Genomic DNA, 6259 nt, shown 5'->3' with positions numbered 1-6259 from the left:
GGATGCTGGGAACCGAACTAGGGTTCTCTGCAATAGCGGTCATCTATGGGGCTCCCCTGTTCTCCAAATGTTTGATACTAATGTCCAAATTCTCACTCAACACCCGTCCCTATCTGGTCTGGTAATTTGAAAGATGTGTCCCTCATAGGCCCACTTACTTGAACACCTGATCCCCAGTTGGCAATGCTGTTTGGGTAATCCGTGGAACTTTTAGGAGGTGGAGCCTTGCTGGAGGAAGTGCATCACTGCACCACTGGCAGCAGCTTGGAGGGAGGGCCTATGGCCTTGCTCCGCTTCCAGTTAGCTCTATTTGCCATTGAAGATGTGACCTCAGCTTCCTGCTCTGGCTGCCTGCTGCCATGCCTCCCCCACCCTTTGTTTGAAACTGACGCCAAAATAAACTCCCTCTTCCATAAGTTGCTTTTGGTCATGGTGTTTTATCACAGCAGTGGAAAGTCACAAATACAGTACTTCATGGAAATACAAAATCCGAGATGCTTTAAAATCCATTTTTTTTTTTCCTGAGGCAAGGTCTTATGTAGGCCCGGCTGGCCTAAAACTTGGTATGTAGGGGCTGGAGAGATGGCTCAGAGGTTAAGAGCACTGGCTGTTCTTCCAGAGGTCCTGAGTTCAATTTCCAGCACCCACATGGTGGCTCACAACCATCCATAATGAGATCTGGTGCCCTCTTCTGGCTTGCAGGTGTATATGCAGACAGAACACTGTATACATAAATAAATCTTTTAAAAAAAAACTTGGTATGTAGATGAGGACAACACTGAGTTTCTAATGTTGTCCACCTCCCAAGTGTTGAGATTATAGGAGTGAGCCATTATGTCCTGTGTCTTTTTTTTTTTTTCCTTTGGTGGGTTTCTCTGAGTAGCCTCGGCTGTCCTGGAACTCACTCTGTAGACCAGGTCTGCCTCTGCCTCCCAAGCGCTGGAACAAAAGCTGTGCGCCACCACTGCCCCACTTGTTCTATGGCTGTGAAGAGACACCATGACCAAGGAAACTCCTATAAAAGAAAGCATTTAATTGTGGGCTTGCCATGAAGGGCTAGTCCATAACCAAGGCAGAAAGCAGACAGGCATGGTGCTGCCGTAGTAGCTGAGTGCTTTACATCCTGATCCACAGGCGGGGTGGGGGGTGAAGGAGAGAGGGATAGAGGCAGAGAGAGAGAGAGAGAGAGAGAGAGAGAGAGAGAGAGAGAGAGAGAGAGAGAGACTAGGCTTGCTGTGGGCTTTTGAAAGCTCAAATCCCACCCCCAGTGACATACCTCCTCCAACAAAGCCACACCTCTGAATCCTTCCCAGTTTCATACAAATATATGAGTTTATAGGGATCATTCTTAATCAAACCGTCACATCTAGTTTGTGCATTGCTAGGGATGGAACCCAGAGCCTTGTGCAGTAGTAGGCAAATGCTCTGCTGAGCAGCATCCTAAGTCCCCCAAAACTTTTTGAAAGCCGACTAGAAGAACAAATGGGAAATCCCACAACAGACCTCTTATGACAGGTTGTAGTCAAAATGTGTGTGTGTGGACTCATGCTTACTTTCAGAGTACTCAAGAAGTAGATGCAGAGCCGGGCGGTGGTGGTGGCGCACGCCTTTAATCCCAGCACTCGGGAGGCAGAGGCAGGCGGATCTTTGTGAGTTCAAGGCCAGCCTGGTCTACAGAGCGAGATCCAGGAAAGGCACTAAAACTACACAGAGAAATCCTGTCTCGAAAAACAAAAAACAAAAAACAAAAAAAAAGAAGTAGATGCAGAAGGATCAGAAATTCAAGGCCATCCTCAACTACATAGTGAGTTTGAACCATCCTGTGCTATAGGAGACTCTGTCTCAAAAACCAAAACCTGAGACTAGGGAGACGGCACCCCAGTCACTGACTATTCTTCCTGAGGACCTGTGTTCAATTCCCAGCACCGACATGGTGGCTCACAAGCATCTGTAACTCCAGTATCAGGAGATACAATGCCCCTCCTCTGGCGTCCTTGGGCACTTGCATGCACATGGTGCATATATAAATATGCAGGCAAACACTCATACATCTAAAATAAACCTTCCAAAACAAAACAAACCCCAAATCTAATCCCAAAGCAAACCAACCAAACAACAACAAAACTCACAGTCCCCTCAAACTGTGGTGTAAAAGTTACCTTCAAGCTTGTGGTGGTTTGCATGTGAATGGCCTGCATAGGCTGGTCTGTTTGAATGCTTGGTCCACAGGTGGTGAAATTGCTCGGGAAGAATTAGGAGGTGGGGCTTTGTTGGAGGAGGTGTGTTACTGGGGGTGGTATTTGAGGTTTCAAAAGCCCACACGATTCCCAGGTAGCTCCCCCCCCCCCCCCCCCCCCCCCCGCTATCTCTCTCTCTGGTTCCATCTTTCAGATGAGATGTGAGTTCTCAGCTTCTGCTCCAGTCCTTGCCTGCCCACCTGTTGCCATGCTCCCTGCCACGATGGTCATGGACTCATCTTCTGGAACTGTAAGCAAGCCCCTGATTAAATGCTTTCTTTTATAAGTTGCCTTGGTCCTATCATCTCATCACAGCCAAAGGAAAAGTAACTAAGACAAGGGTCTGTGAGTAGAGACATATGAAGTGGTGTTCTGTATTTAGGCCTGGGTCATATCTCTAAGGTATCTCATTTTATAAGTCTATGTTAACATTCCAAAATCTGAAAGAGATCTGAAATACTTCTGGTCCCAAGCATTTTGGATCAGGGATACCCAACACATAGGCACCAAACAGAATGATTTCCCCATCTTTTTCGTTGCAGTGGTCACAATGCCAGTCACTCGGGCCCGAATCTCCACCACGTCCTCTCCTATTTCACTGGCCCAGCTGACACCACTCCTCACTGTTCTGGGGTCACTACCCTGGTCTTCTTTATTCTCATCTTGGTTTCTGGGATAGCCGTTTTTGGTTGTCAACTTGACTACATCTGGAATGAACTACAGTCTAGAATGGAGGGCACACCTGTGAGATTTTTTTTTTTTAATTGGTTTGAAGTGGGTGGATCTGCTTCTGGTCTACCTTCAAGGCAGGAAGACACATGCCTTTTATCTAGATCTATCTATCTATCTATCTATCTATCTATCTATCTATCTATCTATCTATCTATTTTCTAGACAGGATTTTTCTGTATATCCCTGTCTGTCCTGGAATTTGCTCTATAGACCAGTCTGGCTTCAACTCAGAGACCAGCCGGCCTGCCTTTGCCTCCAGAATGCTGGGATTAAAGGTGTGCTCCACCACTGCCCAGCCTTGATCTGGATCTTGAAGAGGGAGGACTCACACCTTTAATCCAGATTCTGAGGCAGGAAGACACACACGTTTAATTTGGGCCACACCTTCTCCTGGAAGCCAAAATAAGGACATGGAAGAAGGAAGCTTTTGCTCCTTGTCTGCTTGCTCTCTCCTTGCTAGCAAGTCCATTCCTTCACTGGCATTAGAGCCTACTTCTTCGGGATCCCATTGTCTACTGAAGACCAGCTGAGACATCCAGTCTTGTGGACTGAGCAACTTCTGGATTCTTGGACTATTGTGTTCACAGCCAGCCATTGTTGGATTAGCTGGACCATACCCTGTAAGTCATTCTAATAAACCCCTTTTCTATATAAAATAGAAAGAGAGATTCATTCTATAAGCTCTACTGCCCTGAGAACCCTAATACAATGTCTTACTGTCTGTTTCTCACACGGTCACTAGATCCTATCTAAAATCCTTCCTCTGCCCAAATGCCTTCCATGGTTCCGCTCCCCCTCAGCTCACAAGGCAAAGTCCTTGCCATGGTGTCTGTGAGACAGAGAAAGGGGTGTCTCCCTCCCCCTTTCTCCGTCTCATTGCCAGGTTGTTTCCTCTCCTTCATCTGGTCACAGAAGCCTCGCTCTTCAGTGTTCCTTGTTTGCTTGCCTCGTTTACAAGAGACCTTGGAATTGATCCTCAGCTCCAAATAAACCTGCATGTGTTGGTACAAGCCTGTAAGACCACAACTTAGAAAGGGGAGGGCAGGAGGGTCAGGTCATCTTCAGCTACATGAGACCCTGTTTCAAAAAAAGTGCACAAACTTTTTTTTCACTGCTTGCTGTACATACAGCCACTCACTAAATGGTAGATCTTTAATTTTTTTTTTTTTTTTTTTTTTTGGTTTTTCGAGTCAGGGTTTCTCTGTGTAGCTTTGCACCTTTCCTGGAGCTCACTTGGTAGCCCAGGCTGGCCTCGAACTCACAGAGATCCGCCTGGCTCTGCCTCCTGAGTGCTGGGATTAAAGGCGCGCACCACCAACGCCGGGCTAGATCTTTAATTTTGATTATATACTTCCAAATTGTCCTCCTTTATCCTTAGGATAGCACTACCCTTGGAAGGGTACAGCCTTAGGATCTGGGGTTGCGTCTATGCATGGAGGAGACTTTGGGGAAGAAAATAGATGAGGTCTCTGCTCCTAGGGAGGTCACCTCTTACTAGAGGACACAGGGATAGTCACAAAAACAAGAGTAAAGAGGACATGGTGAAGCATACCGACTATCCCAGCACTCAGGAGGCTCAAGCGGGAAGATCATGAGTGGGAGCCTGACTGAAATAGAAAGCTGTTTTCTGAAACACACAAACAAGTGAATAAATAAAATATTAAGCAATATTGTCTGCTATTTGGGGGAAACACAAAAAGGAACAGAGAGTGTGGAGGGATGCTGCTTGTAGAAGCAAGGTCAGAGACAACAGCTTCAGTAAAATAATACTTGAGTGGAAAACAAGAAAATGAGACTCACGGAGATGCTGAAAGGACCAAGCAGACGCCATAACAGGCTGCTCAGTCTTTTCTCAGAGACCAGGCCTCAATTTCAGTTTCCTGAGACTTGAGCAAGCAGTCTCTGGGAGGGCACATGAACAAAAGACATAGTCCTTGAAGTAGCTCCCTTTTTGCATGTACTCTGACTGCTCAAAGTTCAGCCAGATGTTTACTGTCTGGGGCCCCTCACCAACTTAGAGCTACGTGCATGAGTCAAGGACAGAGCCTGGGCCACTGAGTCAGCCCCCCCAGTCAGTACGTGCTAGGCCAGCCAGCCCCCATGGCAGCTCAAGGACAGAGCCTGGGACTTGTCCAGGCCTGCCCAAAAAGGATAACTGTAACCCCCAACCAGTAAATTCAAAGGTTACATACCCTCACCCAATCCTATGATGCAAAGGCTTGTACCACCTGCTTGCGGGTTTTCCCGTGAAATACCCCTCACTCTCAGAGCTCAGGGCTCTCCTCCTCCACCTGCTGTGTCGGAGTGCTGGGCACAGACCAAGCCTGGGCTTGCTTGTTATCAATAAACCCCCGTGTGTTTTGCATTGGATATCGGCTCTGTGGTGGTCTTGCTCGGGGGTGTCGTGACACAGGCACAACAAAGCCTGAAGGGGAAGTGTTGCCAGAAGAGGAAGCAGAAAATGCAAAAGCTGAGCTACATACACCCCAGCCTGGTTTATATTTATGTGTTTTTTCCAGAAAGAGTATGTAATCCTGGCTGTCCTGGAACTCATTCTGCATTCTGTAGACCAGGCTGGCCTTTGCCTCTCTGAGTGCTGAGACTAAAGGCATGTGCCACCACTGCCTGACTAGGTTTGTATATTCATATGTATACTTTTCAGTGGTTTTTTTTTTTTTTTGCAACAAGTTTGAAAAAAACAGGTATTCTTAAGCTATGAATGGGGAAACTGAGGCTCAGTTCCCCAGCGATTGATACATCTAGGAGTACTGAGTAGTATTCTCTGGAGTCTTTTCTCACTCATTTAGTCATTAATTCAACATTTGTGGCTCTGTAGCAGGCTTTGAGGGACGCAAGACTGACCAGGACAGAACTGGCCCCTGACTTCAGGGTGCTGGGGTCAGATCTGACTGCTTATTAGTGAGTTATATTAATAGAGTGATCGCATGAATGCTTTATTAACTTATTTAATTTTTGATCACATGAATGTTTACTAACTTAACTTTTGAGATGGTCTCAGTGTGTAGTCCTGGAGGACCTGGAACCCACTCTGTAGTCCAAGCTGGCCTTCAACTCACAGAGATCGGCCTGCCTTTGCCTCCCAAGTACTGGAACTAAAGGCGTGCACCACCACGCCCCGCCATGGGACTGTTTTAATAGTGCCTGAGCTCCCTTGCTGGCCCCAAACCTTGGCTTTTCTGAAATCCTGGGGTGCAGACACAGCTGTGAGAAGCACAGGGCCAAGGCCTGTAACCCTTCCTCCAGCCTCTAGAGGGCGCCAAATCGCCCGA

The sequence above is a fragment of the Peromyscus californicus genome, unplaced genomic scaffold (genome assembly GCF_007827085.1).
Source record: "Peromyscus californicus insignis strain IS unplaced genomic scaffold, ASM782708v3 Scaffold_4__1_contigs__length_199733344, whole genome shotgun sequence".
Classification (NCBI taxonomy): Eukaryota; Metazoa; Chordata; class Mammalia; order Rodentia; family Cricetidae; genus Peromyscus; species Peromyscus californicus.
The sequence above is the reverse complement of the archived record's forward strand: the minus strand, read 5'-3'. Positions refer to the sequence as shown.